We start from the raw sequence: 22,062 nt of genomic DNA, 5'->3' as shown, positions 1-22,062 counted from the left end.
TCTTCTTTTTTGGGTCGTCTTACTAAGCTCCGATAGACTGGCACAGTGGATGAATATATTACAGCCTTTGAAGCCTTAGCCTTCCGCACTAGGGGTCTCTCAAATGTGTTCTACACGGAATGTTTTGTTAGCGGTCTTAAAGAAGCCATAAAAGCCCACGTCCTACTGCACCACCCTCCCACATGGACGGAGGCTTGCAAGGTAGCTCGTAACGTGGAACGTGCGTTAGCAGCCCAGTACAATCGCCCAAATTTCACCGCTAAGGGTCGCCCCCCACAGGCTCACAGCACGATTCAAACACTTAAGGTTCAAAAGGTGTCACCTGCAGAAATGGCCGAAAGAAGAAAGCAAGGATTATGTTACTACTGTGATGAAAAATACTCCCCAGGTCATAAATGCAAGGAGCCCAAATATTTTCAAATTGATGCCACTTATTACAGCTCATCAGAGGAAGATCCACCACTGGAGGAACATGAGGCGGTAGAAGAGGACAACCAAAAGGACAATGTCCCTAACGAACCAGTTATTTCGCTGCATGCTTTGGCAGGGATTTGTTCACCTCAAACTCTCAAAATCAGAGGTTTTATTAAACATCGCCTAGTAGTAGTCTTGATTGATAGTGGAAGTACACATAACTTCATCCATCAAAAAGTCGCGGAAGCAGTGCATTGTTTTGTACGAGTAGTTTCTAACTTCCAAGTCCAAATTGCGGATGGGGGCACAATGAAATGTGAAGGCCGCTGTGAAAATGTCAAACTTCAAATGGGGGATTATCAGTTGAAGACCCACATGTTTGCCATACACATGGGAGGGTGCGACATTGTCCTCGGTGCTGAATGCCTTCGCACTCTTGGGCCAATCACAATGGATTTCCAGGAGTTATATATGAGTTTTAAGCAGAACAACTCCACGCATACCCTCCGTGGACTCCAGGCGGGAGATCCCTCTATCATTAGCTCACATAGGATGGAAAAATTGCTAAAAAAGGGCCATCATGGAGTTATAGCTCAATTTAATGCCATCCAGGCAGTCGAAACCAAGTCTCTGCCGATTCATCCTGAAATGCAACAGATTTTAAATAACCATCTGTCGGTCTTTGACAAGCCTCATGAGCTTCCACCCTCAAGAGGGGAACATGATCATAGCCTAACCTTGGTTCCAGGGGCCCAACCCCCAAATGTGCGCCCATACAGATATCCGTTCACCCAAAAGAATGAAATAGAAAAAATAATTAAGGAACTTTTGGAAGCAGCTGTCATTCGTCCCAGCATTAGTCCTTATTCATCACCGGTGGTCATGGTGCTCAAGAAAGATGGGGAGTGGCGGATGTGTCCAGACTTCAGGGCCCTCAATAAGTTGACAGTCAAAGATAAATTTCCCATCCCAGTGGTTGATGATTTGCTGGATGAACTCAATGGGGCTCAATTCTTCACTAAGCTGGATCTTCGCTCAGGCTACCACCAAATTCGCATGAAGGAAGTTGACATTCCAAAGACTGCTTTCCGAACTCATGAAGGCCATTATGAGTTCTTGGTCATGCCATTCGGTCTTTGTAATGCCCCATCTACTTTTCAGAGCCTTATGAACCACCTTCTCAAATCATATCTCAGGAAATTTTTCCTTGTCTGCTTCGATGACATCCTCATCTATAGTTGCACTTGGGCCGCACATCTTCAGCATGTAGATCTACTCTTGCAACTGCTCCGCAAGCATAAATTATTTGTCAAGATGTCCAAGTGTTCATTTGGCATGGAAGAAGTTGAGTATTTGGGCCACATTGTGGGGCGTGAAGGTGTCAAGGTGGACCCCAAAAAGATCCAGGCAATGCAGGATTGGCCTCAACCTAAGACCTTGAAGAGCCTGAGAGGATTTTTGGGTCTCACAGGTTATTATCACAAATTTGTTTGCAATTATGGTTGAATAGCGAAGCCCCTCACTCAACTCCTGAAGAAAAATTCATTCTTCTGAAATGAGGACGCACAACAGGCATTTACAGCTCTCAAAAATGCCATGTGTTCCACTCCAGTCTTAGCACTACCTGACTTCACCAAATCTTTTGTCATTGAATGTGATGCTTCGGGTACGGGTATTGGGGTGGTCTTAATGCAGGAAGGGCGACCTTTGGCCTTCACAAGCCAACAACTAAGTGGGAAGAATCTGGGCCAATCTACCTATGAGAAGGAAATGATGGCCATTTTACATGCAGTAGAGACCTGGCAACCTTACTTATTGGGGCGACGTTTCCAAATCCGCACAGACCATCATAGTCTTAAATATTTTTTGGAGCAACGCCTATCCTCCCCACAACAAAATAAATGGCTCGCCAAAATGCTGGGATATGATTATGAGATCATTTACAAGAAAGGGCAAGAAAATAGTGTAGCAGATGCATTATCTCGCCAATTTGAGGAGGGAAGTACCTTGCTAGCAATTTCCCTTCCCATTCCAGAATGGATTGAAGAGGCTCGCAGGGAATGGTTTTCACATCCCGGGCTCTCCCAACTCATTTCTCAATTACAGGCAGATCTAAATTCCACCAAGGGCTACTCGTGGCAGGATGAGATTCTTTGCTATAGGGATAGAGTCGTAATATCACCAACATCCACCCTCAAAAGTCACATTTTGGCAGAATTGCACTCATCCCCCATTGCAAGACATTCAGGCTTTCAGAAGACGTATGCTCGCACCAGAAGACCATTTTTTTGGACAGGCATGAAAAAGGACATACTCACTTTTGTAGCAGAATGCGATGTCTGTCAACGCCACAAAGGGGAGACCGTCAAAGCACCACGCACATTACAACCGTTGCCCATCCCGGCATCAATATGGACGGAGGTTTCTATGGATTTTATTGCAGGTCTTCCAAAGTCAGGAAACAAGTCAGTCATCATGGTGGTTGTGGACAGACTTTCGAAGTATGCTCATTTTTGCGCCCTACCCCACTAGTTTACATCGACTTTGGTCGCTCAATATTTCATGGATCAGATCTTAAAATTGCATGGCATGTCCACTTCTATTGTGTCCGATCGCGACCCGATCTTCACCAGTAATTTTTTGCAGGAACTCTTCAGGCTACAAGGCACCCAACTAAAACTCAGTACTTCTTATCATCCACAAACGGATGGTCAAACGGAAGCCGTCAACAAATGTTTGGAAACCTACCTTAGGTGTTTCACTTCAGAAAAGCAAAATATTTGGGTATAGTGGTTACCTCTGGCTGAATGGTGGTATAACACCAACTATCATGCCACCACCAAAATGACTCCCTATGAAGCAGTATATGGTCAACTCTCTCCTTTCCCTACTTCTTATATCAAGGGGGGCTCAAAGGTACAAGCAGTGGATCAACTCCTACAAAACCATGCAACCATGCTAGCCCATCTTAGGGAGAATCTTCATCAAGCTCAAAACTGCATGAAGCAACAGGTAGACCAACATCGCTCAGAGCGCCAATTTCAAGAAGGGGATCAGGTCTTTTTGAGGCTGCAACCATATAAGCAAACATCACTCAAAGACAAGGGTTGTCATAAACTATCTCCAAAATTCTACGGAGCATATCAAGTACTTCAGCGCATTGGAGAAGTAGCCTACAAGCTGGCTTTGCCGCCTACTGCAAAAATCCATCTAGTTTTCCATGTCTCATGCCTCAATAAAGTGATTGAGAAAAATTGCAGAATTCAATCCAGTCTACCTGAATTGGACGAGGAAGGGTCAATCTGGCTCTAAACTGAACAGGTCCTAGAAACACGAGAAAGGCATCTGCGTGGCCACATGATTAGGGAAGTTCTCGTTAAGTGGAAAGACACCTCTCCGGAAGATGCAACTTGGGAACCAACCACTATTCTTCAGCAGTTTCTGTAGCTTCAGCCTTGAGGAAAAGGCTATTCTTAAGGGGGAGGGCATGTTAGGGTCCCACCCTAACCCCCTTATTTATGTAGTGGGATCGAGTCATAGTAAACAGTCAATAAAGCCCATATTAATAATTGTAAGTGGTTAACCCACAATTAATGATGGGACCACAATTAGTTGCAAATGGGCCATGGTATTAGATAGATGGTATTAATAAAACCCATGGTATTGATCCATGGTATTGCATGTATGAGTCATATATAAAGGATAGAGACTCCCTGCGAGGAGCATCGTGTCTTATTTTGTAATCGAGCTCTGCTCTATTGGAGGTTGCCCCCTCGAAGAGGCAAGTGAACATTGCTTTTTGAATAATAAAATAGTTGCCGTTGTTTCTCACTATTCTATGTTCTCAGTATATTTCTTCGCATATTCTGTATTCCGGTATCATCTTGCAGGTTAAGAGCATAACATATTGAGAATTTGATCATATAATAAAGTAGTCACTACTGGAAGCTAGAATTGAAGACTTAACCCAAGATGGGTGAACTCCATTATCAATTTGCATGTGCTTTATGTTGCACTTTTGTCCTCTTTTAGCTGTTAAATTTATGCGAATTAACTTAAGTTTGTGTACTTTTGCAACCATGATTCATTACCTAAAAGACACAAACTATCTTGCAAATTGTTTAATGAAACCTTCACTTTCATTTTTGGATCACTTTGTACAATGGTTTGGAGGGCTATTAAGTGGTTGTTTGGAGTGCCCTACTATAGTCAACAAGGGCAGGCTTGTGACTGTTAAGAGGGAAACTTGTTTGGTACCTAGTTCATAAATATCAAGGGTGGAAGATCAATGATAAGAGGGTTGGTTATTGTGCCCTAGTTTAATGATTTGTGAGAGGAAAAGTTCAATGATAAGAGGGCAACCTACAAGCCCTAAGTCTGGTCTTCTTTGGAGAACTAGAGAGGTAGAAGTGGGAAATTGTGAAGACCCTAAGAGTTGGCACTCTTGGAGGAGCAAGAGAGTAGCAAGTGGGAATATTTGTTTGGGCCAAAGTTTAGTCACTCTTGGAGTAGTAGGAGGGTTGATAGTGGTAGATTGTTGAGATAGAGATGCACAGTTTATGAGGGAGCAGAAGTTGCGTGATCAACATAAGAAGAGGAAGATCACCTGCCGGATGTGTTCAAGGTACATGGACTAAAAGGACCATGTATGAACACACCATCAACAAGTAGGTCAAGCGTACTTTGTTCAGTGATATATTGATAATCATAGTTGTTGATACCAAGCCCTAGTGGTTGTCTTGTATCAAGGTTGATTGTAAGGGACACGATCCCTAGTATGGGGGCCCTAAGACTATAGTATTAAATTTTGTAATATAATAGTGGGTTAAACGTTAAAAATTGTCTTGTGCATGAGATTGATTCACTACTTTATGTTTACTACTGTGCAAAGTAGTAGTGTTGTGGAATTTGAGTGTGTTTGTGATTGTGATCTTAGACTCAAACAAAATTCTTGAGTGCTGTGGAAAAATCAACACTGGTGACAACCTCAGGTCACAAGATGCTTACGGTTTAGCATCAAGGTCTAATCTCCATTGACATATCCACATATTATTACTTTATCAAAAATTCTTGTCTTGTGAAAATTCACCAATTTCTTAGTATATTGGATCTCAGTCACAATTGTGGTCACGTGGATGCTTAAGTATAACACTCGATGGCTAAAATCCCTTAGCATATCACAAAATTGGCATTTTATCAAAAGGCATGGATGTATGGATTTTTCAACATTCTACTAGTATGAATCTCTTAGTCACAACCCTTGGTCATGTGGTGGTTAAGTATAAAACCTAAGGGCTAAGCACCCTCGACATGTTTCCATATTGACATTTTAACGAAAAGTAAAGACATGGATTTTCTAATATTCCAAGACCTAATAGCTCCTAGTCATAGCCTTGGTTATAAGGGGGCTTAAGTTTTAGAATCTGAGGGCTAAGCACCCTCGGTGTATTTCCATATCGTAATTTCAACAAAAAAATGAATGCTTGAGGAATCTATGATATTCCATAATATTGGCCCCTAGCCACCGCACTAGTTAGAAGTGAAAAAGAGTAGCACCTAAGACTTGGATCCCCCAGCATATTGGCAAACCGAAAATTTAGTGGTGCAAAGAACATTGAATCCTATGATATCTCAGTGCATAGGCCCATTAATTGACAAAAAAATTTCCAAGAGTCAATAGAAATAATTTTTTTTGTTCATACACAAAAAGTATCAGTTTTGCAAGAGTTTCTAGTGTTAAAGGATTTTGGGGATTCCACTGATATAGTTATATGATAGCAATTGGATGTGTTACAAAGGCATATGTTGTAGTGCTAATACACATAAATAATAATTCCTTATATGATAGCACCTGGACGCGTTACAAAGGCTTATGTTGTAGTGGTAAGGCACATAAGTGCTAATTCTTGAAAAGTTGGATTGAAGGGAGCTCCAAGGGTTCAAAGAATAGTAATCAATTACATAATGTTTGGTTGTATGTGGTGCTAATACATGAACAAATATTTGATAAGGTTGGAATGAAGGGAGATCCTATATATTGTAAAGGTGTTGCAGTGGTGTTGTAAGCATTTGGGAACAACACCAAGTTATATGCAGAGCATGAGTTTGGCTGGAATGCTATAAAAATACTATGATTGAATGCTATAGGTAGTAAAGTGCTTGGTATGATAAGAACATTTTTGAAGGTGGTTGAAGGAAGAACCTATTTGGACAATTTGAAATAAGAAATAATTTTTAATAGGTTAATTTGAATGAAGTGCCTATTCTGACAATTTAACTTGAAGGGAGTGCCAAATAAAAAATGACAGAGTAAGGGGTAGTTGTAAAGAGACAAAGTATCAAATAGATAACTAGAGTTAATCATTGCAAAGTATAACTTAGAGAAGCATAGTGGATCTTTGAAGAATAAGTTTACAGAACATACATAAGAGGGGATTGGTGTCTCCTGTAGGTTGGTTCCTACAAATTATTGTAACAATAGGTTGGTGCATACAAATAAATATAGTTTAAAGAAGTTGTGTGGTTTCCCTTGAAAGGGTTTCCACATATATCTTGTGTTTCATGTTCTTCTTATGAGATCGATGTTTATGGTTCTTGAATGTTTAAATAAGTAAAAACTATATTATATTAATTCATGACCCCCCTTCTTAGTGTCATTGTGAATCCAATATTTGGTATCAGACTCGGTTCCTTTAAAATAAATCTAGCCACTGGAAGGAATATCTCAGAGGGATTATGGCCATTTAGGATGAATCATTCACAAATAAGGCTCCACTCTTTGTTGGAACAAATTATGCTATCTAGAAGGTAAGGATGATGACTTACCTAATATCTCTTGGTATTGGTATTTTCTATTTGTAGTTGATTGTTATAAATCTCTAGCAATTCTTCCATCTGATCAAGATGGTAAGAAGGCCTTTGTGATGTTAGACATTAATTAACGGAGTAATGAAATACACAAAATATTGCAGAAACAAATATAAAAATGCATAAAACAAGAAAGGCATAGATATACGTGGTTCACTCAATTTAGGCTACGTCCACATAGAAACAACATATCCTTCCTTTTTTTATTATCCAACAAAATGAAGAGATACAATCTACAACAGATCTGCTGTAATTTCCTCTCCGCTCTCACAAAATCGCCTTTTTCTTTCTCGCTTAGAATAATCATGCGGAACCACAATACAACTCCCTCATATAAACTGAGGGTTTCCTTCTAGGGAAAAAACCCTAAATTAACATAACTTCTATCATCAGATCACCCGCCTAATGAAGGGATTGTTGAAGAATGTGTAACTAGGTTCGGTCTTCATTAGTATGAAATGTATTTTTGTAAATAATAAAATGAAAATAAATTATTTTATAGGTCAAGCACCCATTGAGTGCTTCTAGGATTTTTCAAAGAGTCATTGTCATATTTTGAAGACCCTATGGGCACATTGTATCTTGTAAAGAAAATTTATTTTGTCTTTAAAGTGTCAAAATACCTTGAAGATCAAGTCAGCCTAAGGACTATCAAGTTAGCCTACATGAAGAGCCACATCCACCCTTAGAAGAGCCTATATATAGAGAGGAACTCATCCTCCATTCTACACACTCACTCATCTCACTCTATACGAAGACGAGGAAGAAAAGAAGTCGAAGAAGAGGGTATGAAGAAGAGGAACTCGAATTGTTTTGGCTAGATCTTTATCTCTTGAGAGGTCGAAGTTATGGTTTCTACGTTGGGACTATGTTTTGGTTCAATCTTGGAAGAAGAAGATAAGGAAATACACGCGGAGGTCTCTTAGGGTGTCCCATTAGACCTAAGACTCAAGGAAAGGCAAGCGAAGGAAAGAGAAGGCTATTCAAGGGAGATCAAAGTCTCAAAGAGAAGCAACAACAGTTGCAACAGTTGTTGTGAGCCATAAATTTAGATTTGCAGTAAGAGGTCAAACTCGCTACAGCAGGAGGCCGAGTCGATCTTGATCTTGGAGAGTATTTGTCTGAGTCACTAGGTCATGGTATTCATCAATTCAAGCATCTATAAGAAGAGAATATTTTTACGTGTTTTCCCCTCAATAGGAGGGGTTTTGGCCCTGATTTGTAGTCTATATACTATGTCATTCTTGTTATTATTTTGGTAACTGTTTAATGCATCACACACTGTAATAATAAGGAAGAAAGCTAATAATTAAAAAGCTAACACAAACAATTATAAAGTTAGGAAAATTAACCTACTTACTACCGTACTGAATTCTCAAAATGGTTTCAGAGCTAAGGTCATCTAAGGGCATCATGAAGATCTCCTCTACAGTGAAGAATTTAATCAAGAAGATTGCAAGTCATCTCAAGAAAAGCATTGACGAAGCATGGAATTTCTTATTCTATACAAATAAGGCGTCAATCAAAGAAAGGGATGAAGGTATTTTCTCGACTCTCTCTGGTACATTTCAAGATTAAGATGTTTGGGTAATTAATAGCGGTGCATCAATACACATGACTGGCCTTTGAAGAATCTAGGGCATTTAGTATTAATAGGATTCTTCTAGACTTCATAACAATTTGTGAAGTGATTTTAAAATTTATCTTAGCTTGATCTTCTTATTCTTATTAGTGTCTGCGTTTCCTTCATCAAACTGCTCCCAAAACAATAAGACAAGAACACAAGATGTTTGGATTTCTTCCAGGGCCAAAACCCCTCCCTCTTGGAGAGGAAAACCCACAAAAAATTCTTCTTATAGAGATTCCAATTAACAAATACCAAGACCTTGACCCTTGACATACTATCCAGTCCAAGACCAAAACACCAATCCTCTTTGAAGTCATTGTTGAGATTATCATCATAGTTGTACCAAAACTGCTTCTTCATCTAGATCACTACTGCACTTACTGAGAACATCATTGTTGCATTTCGATAGAGATATTCACTGTATGTACAAGGTCATCATATTATTATTCATTATGACCTTTTCTTCGGAGGGTTTATGATCATTACTATGTAAAATATGTTCATAGAATATTGCACCAAGACAATTTGTATGTTTTTTCTTTGTGAGATCTATTCATAAGGGATGCCAAGGTTATGATTGTATTCTAGAACAAAGATCCTAGACCGTCTTCCTTTCAGCCATGCTAGGACTTATACTTCTGTGGTATACATCTGTAATTGCTTCGCTATTTGTCATCCTAACTGTGAGGATCCCATCCTTCCTGTAATGTGGATTACAATCCTTGTTATTCACTGAATCATCTCAGAAAATGCGAGTTATGCTCTTCCTGCACCACTATACCCATCCGAAATTAAGTCCTGAGCCCATCTGAAATTACAGTCCTGCACCCCATATGAAATTTCATAGATGTCCGAAATTTTGTTATGTAGTTTTGCGGATACCCTAGTTGGGTATTTATAGTAGTTCATCCTCCATAATTGAACTGACTTGAAAAAGTGAAGCGTTGTGTCATTTATATGAGCCAATATGTCATCTTGTAGTTGTTTAATTCATTTTTGCAGGCCGACATGATGTTCTCTTCACTGTTTTGCTTGTAGTCTTCTTTGTTGAAGAATGGTGCTTGTTTTGGAAGGCTTCTTGACACTAGGCTGACACATGTACATTACATAAATTCTCATAAAGATATCTTTAACATAATCTTGAATCTTTGACTTTCTTAGACCTATGGAATGAGCAATAAAATCATTCATGTAATTTTATAAGAATAATATTTCTTTTTCTTGACAAGTACAAAGATCAAAATTACATTGACAAATACCAAATCAAGTTACACTTTTCTTCAACATGGCCACCCAACCAATTGAAGACCTTATCAAAATTAAAATATGATTATTTAGTGGAACTTGGAGATAACAAGAGCTATCACGTGAAAGGCATTGGATCAACCTCCATAAAGCTGGACGATGGAAGTAACATACACCTCAACAACATTCTATTTGTTCCAGGTTTGCATAAGAATTTACTTACTTTTTCAAGTTTAGAAGGTAAGGGTGATAGAATAGTCTTCATTGATGGAAATTTTGTTGTCTGGGGAAAAGACTCAAATATAAATCAAGCCAAGGTCATTGGCATCCAATAAGTAAGACTCTACAGATTAATATCTCCAGTGGCCGAAGCCCTATTTCACATCAAAACTAGCCCATGTGAATTTTGGCATTGAAGATTTGGTCATCTACATTTAAAAATCCTTCCAAATCTAAGCTCCATATTAGATGGAATTCCTCATTTAAAAGAAGAACATGAAGGTGTCTGCAAGGGATGTGCATTGGGTAAGAATACCAAGAGAGCATTTCGAAGCAGTGCTTCGCGGTCAAAAGAAATCTTGGATCTCATTCATTCCGATGTATGTGGCCCTATGACTCCTAAATCTCTTGGAGGAAATTTATATTATGTAACATTTATAGATGACCATTCAAGAAAGACCTGGGTTTACTTAATGAAGACCAAGGATGGAGTATTTACAAAATTTCAAGAATTCAAAGCTAAAGTGGAGAACTTTACAGAAACGAAAATCAAGATACTAAGATCTCATAATGGAGGAGAATATACATCTAAAGATATTATAGCATTTTGTAAGGAATTTAGGATTAAGAGTGAACTGATAGTCCCATATAATCCCAAACAAAATGGATTTGCAGAAAGAAATAATAGATCCATTGAAGAAAGTGTAAAGACAATATTACACGATCAACATACACCTAAGTTTTTGTGGGGAGAAGCCACTATGACAAATTTCTACATTCAAAATCAAAGTCCCCATAGATCTCAAGAAAAAAAACTCTGGAAGAAGTGTTCACTGGAAAGAAACCATCTGTTTATCATCTTCAGATCTTTGGGTGTCCTGTATATATCGATATTCCAAAGGACAAAAGAAAGAAACTAGACCCTTCCGGCGTAAAGGGTATATTTGTAGGGTATAGAAACTCATAAAAAGCTTATAGGATGTACATGAAAGATGGACATCACATTGAAGTTAGCCATGATGTCATATTTGATGAGAGCATAACATTCAAGAAATGAAAAGAACTTTACATAGAATCTGATGACGAAGAACTTCCAATATTTGAGGAAGAAGCTGACCAAGGGAAAGAAGAATCACACCATAAAGAAGAAGGTCCCAGTGAACCTATTCAACCTGTGGTCATTCCTGAAATAAGGAAAAGACTAATTGGTTTAGATCTACACTACTTGATGCAGAAGGTCATGGAGCAATGATGAGCTCATTCAGGGAAAGAAAGAAACCAAAGAGATCTTATAGGTATGCTGCATACATGACAAAACTAATAGACACAAAACCATCCTCCTTTGAAGATGCTATAAATCATCGTGAATGGAAGGATACCATGAATGAAGAATATCAATCTATAATGAAGAATGGAGTTTGGAAGATTGTACCTAGGCCTAAAGATAAATATGTTGTTACTTCCAAATGGATCTATAAGATCAAACATTCAACTGATGGAAGTATAGATAAGTATAAAGCAATATTTGTGGCCAGAGGCTTCTCTCAACTTAAAGGCATCGACTATGAAGAGACATTTTCTCCAACAACAAAATATACAATAATTCGATAATTCGACCAAATGGATGTCGAGATTACGTTTCTGAATGGAACTATAGATGAAGGAGTCTGCATGGATCAACTCTTGGGATTTGAAGTCAAAGATAGAAAGGCATATGTTTGCAGATTGAAGAAAGCATTATATGGACTCAAGCAATCACCACAGGCATGGTATGCTAGAATGGATGCATACCTTCAAAGAATAATATTTACAAAAAGTTCTGTTGATTCAAACCTTTATATCAAGGTTTTAGATGGATAACTTGTAATTATTCGTATATATGTGGATGATATTCTCTTGACCGATGTAGAAGGATGAATCGAAGAATGCAAGAAGCTTCTGGCAGTAGAATTTGACATGAAATATCTCGAGCTGATGCATTATTACTTGAGACTCGAAGTCTGGCAAGGACCCAAGTATGCCATCGAGGTACTGAAAATATTTTGCATGATGGAATGCAAACCTATGACTACTCCGATGATCAATAAATTTAAGAGACTAAGAAGTTCTGAATCCAGCCCTGTGGATCCTTCCAAGTATAAACAACTCATTGGCTCACTAATTTACTTGGTGAACACTCAACCAAACATATGCTTTGTATTAAATGTTCTCAGTCAATTCCAAGTGAAGCCAAAGCATGATCATTGGGTGGAAAAAAACATATTATGAGGTATCTACAAGGAACCATCCACTACTATCTAAAGTATGATCGAAGAAATGATGTTCAACTTTTTGGGTATACAAATTCCAACTGGGGAGGTAGTGAGAAAGATGGAAGGAGTACTACATGAGGATGTTTTAATTTGGGATCCTCCATGGTCTCATGGATGAGCAGAAAGAAAGACACATTTTCCTTGAGTAGTGTTGAAGCTGAATACGTTGCAGCGTGTGAAGTAAGCAGAGAATAAATATGGTTGAGGAAGCTACTATCTGATTTGTTTGAAGGAAAAATGTACCCTACAATGATAATTCGTGATAACACTAGTTGTATACGTTTTTATGAAGATCTAGTGTTTCATAGAAAGACAAAGCTTATAAACAACAAGTATCACTATATTCGAGAGATAGTGAAAAATGGTGTGTTTCAACTACAATATATCTCCACTAATGAGCAGGTAGCTGACATATTAACGAAATCAATTCCAAACAAGAAGCTTGTATACTTGAGAGACAAGCTTGGTTTGGTTGATATATCCTCCCTAATTAAGAGGGAGAGATATACACTACATTCTTGTCTTCACTCAGGAAGAAAGAATAGAGGATTGGGTAACCATCTAGCATTTCATACTCTTTGAAGAATGTGGTAGGGAATTCATAACAAGAGTAGTCGTGGACCGATATTCTTTGAGGATCAGCTACACAATAGAAGAATAGTCCAATGGGGGTCATACTTTGTGAACACCCAGGTGGAGTATGTACCTTAAGAGACAATGATTTTGGTGTCTATGGATCATTGATCTCGCTAGCATTGTGCTATGATCATGTGGATAGAGCTATTAGTCAAGACCTTGGTATGTAACAATGCTGATGAGTATGATGCTAAACATATGGGTTACCAATCCGAATCTTTTTATGACATCTCTTTAGATTTAGAATGACCATGTACCTCTTATGAATACCTCCATAGTTAAGAGGGAGTGTTGAAGAATGTGTAACTAGGTTTGATCTTCATTAGTATGAAATGTATTTTTGTAAAGAATAAAATGATTTTTTTTTTTTTAGGTTAAGCATCCATTGAGTACTTCTAGGATTTGTCAAAGAGTCATTATCATATTTTGAAGACCCTATGGGCACATTGTACCTTGTAAAGAAAATTTATTTTGTCTTTAAAGTGTCGAAATACCTCTAGGATCAAGTCGAGCTAAGGAGATGTCAATTTGACCTACATGAAGAGCCACATCCACCCTTAGAGGTGCCTATATATAGAGAGGAAATCATCCTCCATTCTACACACTCACTCATCTCACTCTATACGAAGAAGAGGAAGAAAACAAGTTGAAGAATAGGGTACAAAGAAGAGGAAGTTGAATTGTTTGGGATAGATCTCTCTCTCTTGTGAAGGTCGAAGTTAGGGTTTCTGCACTGGGACTATCTTTTGGTTCGATCTTGGAAGAATAAGAGAAGGAAAGACAAGTGAAGGTCTCTTAGGGTGTCTCATTAGCCCTAAGACTTAAGGAAAGGAAAACAAATGAAACATAAGGCTATTCAAGGGAGATCGAAGTCTCCAAGAGAAGCAACATCAGTTGCAGCAATTGTTGTGAGCCAAAAATTTGGATCTATAGTGAGAGGTCGAAGTCACTACATCAGGAGGTCAAGTTGATCTTGATATTGGAGGGTATTTGTCTGAGTCACTAGGTTATGGTATTCGTCAATTGAAGCATCTATAAGAACAAAAGAGATTCATGGGTTTTCCCCTCAAGAGGAGGGGTTTTGGCTCTGGCTTGCAACCTATATACTGTGTCACTGTTGTTATTATTTTGGTCGATGTTTGATGTATCATACAGTGTAATAATAAGAAACAAATATACTAAGTAAAAATGTAACACAAATAGTTATCAAGTTAAGAGAATTAACCTACTTATTGTCCTACTGAATTCTCAATAGAGCCCAGATTGACTACCAAATTACAATATTTTACAAGGAAAATTTTCATCTATTTTTAGCTTTGGGGACATTGCCCCCGAACTCCAACCAATGGGGGGGGGGGCTCATAAAATTCAACACCACTCCCACTGGACCCCCTTGACAGTGATTAAATGAGCGATGTTATCGACCCGTTAGGAATAGGGATCCAATGCGGCTGAAACAAAAAAACTCTGAACAATCAGGAAGATAATTAGGCTCCACACCCAACATGTGAATAATGAAAAAGTAATGAGTACCATTTTAAGTGACCTATCAAAATCAATTTTTTTCCAAGTAATGTAGTGTGAATATGCAAAATACATATGGGATGGGCTTCAAAACATCTACGAAGGAGATGGAAAGGAAAAAAGGGAAAACCTTCAAACTCATAGAAAACATTTTGAGAGTTTGAAGATGGAGGAAGCTGAAAGCGTTGCATCCTTAGTTATTCTTGTGAATGATATTTCTAATAATATCATACGACTTGTTGAAAAGATTTAGAAATGATTGATTGTGCAAAAGGTCTTGAGATATATCCCCTTGAGATTTAATGCAAAGGTCTCAACCATTAGAGAAATGAAAGAATGTGAAAATATGAAGACGGATGAACTACATGGAATATTCATTGAATATGAAATGAGAACATAAAAAGAGAATTTAGGATTAAAGGAAACAATGTTCAAAGCAACAAAGAAGACAAAAGGACACAAATCCCATGATTGCTTCAACTATGAATAAGATGAAAAAGAAGCAAAGCTTGCAAGAATGTTGAAAAGAGTATTTGAAAAATACAAAGGTAAGATTCCATTCAAATGTTATAACTGTGGTAGAATAAGTCATTTTTCTACTAAATATCCATATGTAAAATTGGACAAAAGTAATGATGAAAAAGAGAAGAAAGATAGAAACAAATATCATAAACACAAAAGGGGAGGACAACTTGAGAATAAAATATTTTATTCCAAAGAGGATAGTAGTTCATCTTAAGAGAGTGACATATAAACATCTAATGATGACAAAGTATAATTTACATTTATAGTCGTGGATGATCAAAATGTTGATCAAAAGACAATAAAAAAGATAATATAGGTTCAAAGGAAGAAATTGAAGGAGAGGCAATTATTGAAGCATATTTAGTTGGTGCCTTAGAAGAAATAGGTAGAATGAGAAGGAAGATTAAAAAGTAGAAGGAACTATTGCAAAAATATGAGAATAAATATTATGATTCCAATGAAGCATCTATCATCCTCCTAAAGGCACAATTATACGAAGAAAATATAGTAGAATAAATTTTGATAAAACAACTAAAAGAAACAGAAATAAATTGTGAGAATCTAGAAGTAGAGGTTGTTTCCTTGATAAAGAAACTAGAGAAAAAAAATGCTCGCTTGAATCAAAACTTAATGTTTGGAAAAAGTACTAAAATATTAGATAACATTCACCGCTGTCAAAGGTATCCATTCATCAAAATAGGCTTTGGATATAAACAAAATCACGAGACTTCCAAGGGACAATCAAGCTCAAAGTCATCAAAATAGGAATGCAATGAAAAACTTGAAAGTTATGCTAACACGGTCAAAAGTTATATAAACAATAAAGGACGTGGGGACAATCAGAAACATGCCTTTTTTAAAGTCCCCATCAACAATATAAACAACATCAGAATAGGAGAAGAGAACCAACATAGACCTGAGTTTTCCAAAGGCTCTACTATAAATACAAGTAACACAAGAAATGAATCAAACGACCAACAAAGAGCTAAGTGTTATCACAAAGATAAAAATAATGGTTTTAGAAGAACTATTCCATAAAGAATTCCTTTTATGTCTAGGTATCAAAATCTCATTTTCGGATTTTTCTTTGCTTGCAATAGTTTTGTCCATAAAGCAATGAATTGTAAATCATATGTAAAGAATGATTAAATGGGAAATAAATACAGAGAATATTTCAAGTCTTCAAGGGATGATTAGAAATTATAATTTATTTTCTCCCTTATTAGATCATGTGGATTGTTATAAGTGTAGTAACTATGGGCACATGGCATGTGACTATAAAAACATTACAATAAGGGCTCTCTATCGCAAGAAGAATTTTTAAAAGTATGGAAAAGGAAGCAAGAAAATCATAATTAATATGGATTTTCTCTATATGAACATAATAAAGGAAGTCAATGGCACAAAGATGCTGAGAGTTCAAAGCATGTGGTAAGACATACAAGAAAATTTCTCTCTCTAAAGGAAGATAAAGGTGGAAGTTTTGCTTTTGGAAATGATGCACCAAATAAAATAATGGGAAAATTAGCAGTTTGTCTTGATAATGGAAATACTAAAACTCAAAATGCTCTACATGTTGATGGTCTAAAACACAATCCTTTTTGTTGATTTTTGAGTAGCTTGGGAGGTACTCCAAGCCCTAGGGTTCAAGAATTGGAGGACAAAGCACCACAGGAGTCACCTGTGGGCTTGGAACCCAAGGTAGGGGTTTTTCACCCATTGGTATTTGATCCAAAACCATGAGCACATTTCAACATGTGATGCATGAGGATGATATCTCTCGGCGAGATGAATCTAACGCAACAAGAATCATCCGATTCAAAGTTGTAGAAATGGAGATATGAATTTTTGAAGTTTATAATTGGGTTTTGCACATGTATGTCTAGGTCGTCTTGGAGTTAAGAAGGCATGTAATAGTTGTCAAAGCCCATGGTTGATGTTTTAAGGAGACCTCCTTATGTGTATATATAGGAGGTGAGATGGAGGACATTCCACATCCATTTGTGAAACACTTACCTCAAAAAGAGATCTTTTGAGAGGGAGATACTTCTGTTTTAGGCCTCAAAAAGGAGGGGCAAAACAACATGGGCATTAGTAGGAGGCCTCAAGGTCATTCTTAGGAGGCCGAAGTGCTGAAAGGAGGGCTGAGGTACCTTGATAGAGGTCCACATCTAGAACATGTTGTTTAGGGGTTGTTTGAGGGTGGAGATACCTGTTTAGGGTAAGCCACATGCCTAGAGCCACCACAGACCTGTTCTGGGCAAAACAGGAGGGCCGTAGGGCTTGTTATAAGGTGCTAAAGTAATGGGATAAGCAGCGTAGGCTAAAGGATTGAGGAAGAAGGGAATCCACATCAATAGAAGGAATGTTGCATGGTTTCTATGAGGCTGTTAGGACTATGTTTTGTGCCCTAACCAGACCCAGATTGCAAGAATTCAGGGAGACCTTAAACATCAAACACAGGTATGTGTTTTGGTGCTTGTTTATAGGTGTTGGATCCAAGTTTTTGATCACTGTGGATTGGTTTTGTGTAGAAGCCCATGGGAGCCAATTTGGAGGCTTGATTTGGTGATTGGGAGCCTTCATAGTTGCAGATATTACAGTGAATAATTGGGTGCCATTGGTTTGGTGGAGGGAAGCGTGTTGGCTACCCAAAGTAGCCCTAGACAAGCTATCTTGAAGAAACAAAGAAAAATTTAAGGTTGGGTGAAGATTGGTGCAAAAAATGCAACACTTTGATGGACAAATGTGATTGTTAGCCTGGTAGATTGGAGCTCGGGAATTCGCCACCCTAGAGAGAAGATTGGATGAACATGTGTACATGAAGCAGAAGTGAATTGCAACAATGTTAAGTGGCAACCCTCCTGGAGTCTTGATGTATTTTCGTTTGAAGGATTAAGGGGAAACTAGTGAGTAGTACGAGAGCGAAGGACCGACATGACATGATACGACATAGAAGTTGCAGTGAAGTTTGTCATTGTATCTTGTATTTCATAGACTGTTGTATTATTCGTATTGGTTTAATATAACGAATATTGGGTTGCACATTATTGTACAATATTTGTTAAAAATTGTGTATACTTGTGCATATGTGATTTACTGCTTTATATTTTCTGTTGTGCAAAGTAGTTCTTGTTGAGATTCTTGGTTTGGTAGCATCAAAGATTTTAAGATTCTAACCTAGACCCAAGATCATGGAAATTGAACATGGTATCAAAGCATGTCTGAGCTACTTTGGAAGTCAGTGAATCAGATTTTTGCACAAAAAAGTACAACTTAAGAGGGAATTGGTCACATTGTAGGTGACAATATCAAAGTTGCAGGTTGGTATCCGATATGAGGACATGTTAGAGGGGTTTTCCAACTATAGTCCATGGAAGGAAAGGATCAAGTTGGTCTTGCAGGTCAATAGGATCTGGGGGTTCACCGAGAAAGCCATCAAGAAGCCAACTAACCCAAAGGAGATGGAAGTGTACGAGGATTTGGACATGAGGGTGAGATTGATCATCCTTGATGGTGTGATGGATGCCCTAATACCTCATTTGTCTAGGAAGAACACTACACATGGCTCTTCAGAATTTATTCTAGAATAACAACGAGAACTAGGTATTGGTATTGGAGGATAAGTTGAATTACACCAAGATGATAAAGGGTGAAGGAGTGACTTCGTATCTGATGAGATTGTCTCATGTCAAAGATGAACTTATTGCTATCAGTGTGACTATCTCAAATGGAGTTATGCAAAGGATTGCCTTGAAAGGGTTCACAGAGGAATTAAAGCCCTTCATCAAAGGGATTGCTTCTAGAGAGAAATTTCCAGACTAGAATAGGCTATGGGAGAACTTAATTCAGGAAGAGTTGTGAGATGAGGATCTTCATCCAAAGAAGAAGACTTTTGATAATGACATGGCACTTGCAGCATGAATGAAGTGTAAGCAAAATAAGGACTTGAGTAAGGTCAAGTGTTTCAAATGTGGTGAGATGGGTCATTTTTTGTCGCGATGTGTGATGAAAAAGAAGGGAGATGACGAGAAGAAGAAAGGAAAGCAGGTCATTGGTGTTGCCACTTCTAATGAGATAGATGATATTACTAGGAGATTGGAGGAGGAGGACTTTGTTATGATCTCTCATTTCTCGCAGGGTACTATCGATGAGGATGGTTTGTACATGGAGAGTGGTGTGATGAAACATATGATAGGGTCACATGAGGTTTTTGAGACTCTAGCTGAATGGGACTCGAAGTTGTACATGGTGTTGGGTGACAAGAGTTAGAAGGAGATCCGAGGATTGGGAGTTGTGCCATTTAGAATGGAGATATGACGAGTGATGCAGTTCCAATATGTATTGTTTGTACTAGGAACTCAGATTAGCATGATTTCTATCTCAATGATTGAGAAGAAGGGGTTTGAGGTCTTGTTCTAGGATGGGAAGGCAAGACTCATGCCTAGAGGTTCTAGCTCTGTTGGTATCGTGCTTGGAGATAGAGATCATGGTCTATATAGGGTGATGGGAAAGCCTATGGATCATGAGAAGAAGGTGGAGTAGGTGCAAGTTCCAAAGAAGAAAGTGCAGGTGCAAGATTTAGAGGAGAAGGTACAAGTTCTCGAGAACAAGGTCCAAGTTCCAGAGACTTAGAGGGAGTCGAGCTTGAGAGGGAGCTTGTAGGTTCAGAGGGAGACTTTTCATCCCAAGAAGAGCACGTGGTCAGTGGGGAATAAGAGTGCTCCTACAACTGCCAAGAAGGAATCATGGAAGGATTGGAAAGTGATATAGGAAAAGAAGAAGAAGAAGGGTACTTCCAGAAGTGACAATGACACTTTTGAGAGAGGCATAGTTCACAGAACAGGGATTGCTGCAATTGTGAGCACCAAGAGTTGGGCTAGTGTTGTGAGTAGTGATGATGATGATGAGTTACTTCCTAGTCTTGGAAGTACCTCCCTCACTAAGAGGGAGTGTTTATTTTTGAGTATTTTGGGAGGTACTCCAAGCCCTAGGGTCTGGGGATTGGAGGAGAAAGTGCCACAAGAGTCACTTGTGGGCTTGGAACCCAAGATAGGGGTTTTGTACCCATCGGGATTTGGGCCAAAACCATGAGGACATTTTGACATATGATGGATGAGGATGATAGCTCTCGGCGAGACAAATTTAATGCAGTGAGAGTCATCCGACTCCGAGATGTAGAAGTGGAGATATGAATTTTTGAAGTTTATAATTTGGTTTTGCACATGTATGTCTAGGTCGGCTTGGAGTTAAGAAGGCAGGTGACAGTTTTCAAAGCCCATGGATGATTTTTTAAGGAGCCCTCCTTATGTGTATATATAGGAGGTGAGATGGAGGAAATTTCCTCATACATTTGTGCAAAACTTACCTCACAAAGAGCTCGTTGGAGAGGGAGGTACTTCTGTTATAGGCCACAACAATGAGGGACAAAACAACGTGGGGATTAAAGGATGTTTCAGGGTCATTCTTAGGAGGCAGAAGTGTTGAAAGGAGGGCCAAGGTACCTTGTTAGAGGGCCATAGCTAGAACAAACTATTTAAGGGTTGTTTGAGGGCGGAGATCCCTATTTAGGGTAAGCCAAAAACCCTAAAGCCATCATAGATCTATTTTGGGCAAAACAGGAGGGTTGTAAGGCCTGTTCTAAGTTGCTAAAGTAATGGGACAATAATCGTAGGCTAAAGGCTTGAGGAAGAAGGGAATCCACAACAATAGAAGGACTATTAGATGGTTTTTATGAGGGCTATTAGGACTCCGTTTTGTGCCCTAACCATACCCATATTGCAAGAAATCAAGGAGACCTTAAATAATGAACAAAGGTATGTGTTTTGGTTCTTGTTTGTAGGTTTTGGATCCATGTTTTGGATCAGTTTTGTGTAGCAGCATGTGGGAGCCAATTTGGAGGTTTGATTTGGTGATCAGGAGCCTTCATATGTGCAAATATTGCAATGAAGAATTGGGTACCATTAGTCTGGTGGAGGGGAGCACATTGGCTACCCAAAGTAACCCTAGACAAGCTATCTTGAAGAAACAAAGAATAAATGAAGGTCGGGTGAAGATTGGTGCTGAAAGTGCAACACTTTGATGGACAAAAGTGACTGCTAGCCTAGCTGATTGGAGGTCAGGAATTGGCCAACCCAGAGAGAAGATTGGATAAGCCCATGTACATGCAACATAAGTGACTTGTAGCAGTGTTAGGTGGCAACCCTCCTGGAGTCTCTATGTGTTGTCCTTTGAAGGAATAAGGGGCAGATAGTAATCAATATGGGAGCGAAGGACTGACAGGATACCTGCAATGAAGTTTGTTATTTCATCTTGTATTCCATAGAATGTTGTATTATTTAGATTGGTTTGATATAATGAAGATTTGGTTGTATATTATTGTACAATATTTGTTAAAAATTGTGTATACTTGTGCATATGTGATTTACTGCTTTATATTTTCCGTTGTGCAAAGTAGTTCTTGTTGAGATTCTTGGTTTGGTAGCGTCAGAGATTTTAAGATTCTAACCTCGACCCAAGATCATGGAAATTCAACATTTTTAAGTGTTAGTCAAATGCATGATCAAGGATATGATCTCACATTTCATGCTAAGGGATGTGAAATAACGAAATTAGGATTAGGAAGATTAGTGACAAATATAGATAGAACCTCAAGTAATGTATATGTATTAAATGAGGTAAAACAAAAAGGGT

The sequence above is a fragment of the Pinus tabuliformis genome, chromosome J (assembly GCF_031772625.1).
Source record: "Pinus tabuliformis cultivar Carrire ecotype Pingquan chromosome J, CPIR1, whole genome shotgun sequence".
Taxonomy (NCBI): domain Eukaryota; kingdom Viridiplantae; phylum Streptophyta; class Pinopsida; order Pinales; family Pinaceae; genus Pinus; species Pinus tabuliformis.
Note: the sequence above shows the minus strand (reverse complement) of the source record.